The sequence below is a fragment of the Choristoneura fumiferana genome, chromosome Z, assembly GCF_025370935.1.
Source record: "Choristoneura fumiferana chromosome Z, NRCan_CFum_1, whole genome shotgun sequence".
NCBI classification, from domain to species: Eukaryota; Metazoa; Arthropoda; class Insecta; order Lepidoptera; family Tortricidae; genus Choristoneura; species Choristoneura fumiferana.
In genome coordinates, this window is record NC_133472.1 from 41,270,843 (window position 1) to 41,271,487 (window position 645).

A 645-nucleotide genomic window follows, 5' to 3' on the forward strand; every position below is an offset into this window, starting at 1 on the left:
ATGCCGCGATAACGGCGGTACCAGCGTCGTCAATGCCAGTTAATGTCCCTCCAGTTAACCGGAGCTAACCAGAGTTAATCGGAAGTTACGGCGGGTCGAGATCGTTCGACGGTTTACGAGGACCAGCCTCCAATCACGGTGCTGTCGAAGTTGCCAGGGAAAATCCTCCACGTGCAAGTACCTACAAGTGGGTGTCAGGTCGGAGCACGTATAAGTTTGTGGTTAGGTAAATATTAGCTTGTTAAAGTGGCAATGGGCAGGCCATATAGCACGAAGAACAGATGGCCGTTGGGGCCGATATATTCTCGAGTGAAGACCGCGGCTCGGCAAACGCAGCGTAGGACGTCCACCAACGAGATGAACGGATCACCTGTGCCGTATTTCTGAACGCTCTGACGCTCACAATCGCATTCACCATCTCTTTTTAACCTCATCTCATTCCGTGTGTCAGAAAGAAGTGGTGAAAACGATGGCGATTCAGAGTGTTTTTTATTTATTTATAAAATGCAGTCAAAGTCAAAGTCAAAATATCTTTATTCAATTTAGGCTATAACAAGCACTTATGAATGTCAAATAATATCTACCACCGGTTCGGAAAAACCTCTGTTGAGATGCCTCTGGTTAACTTCGCGGGTTCATGTTAGA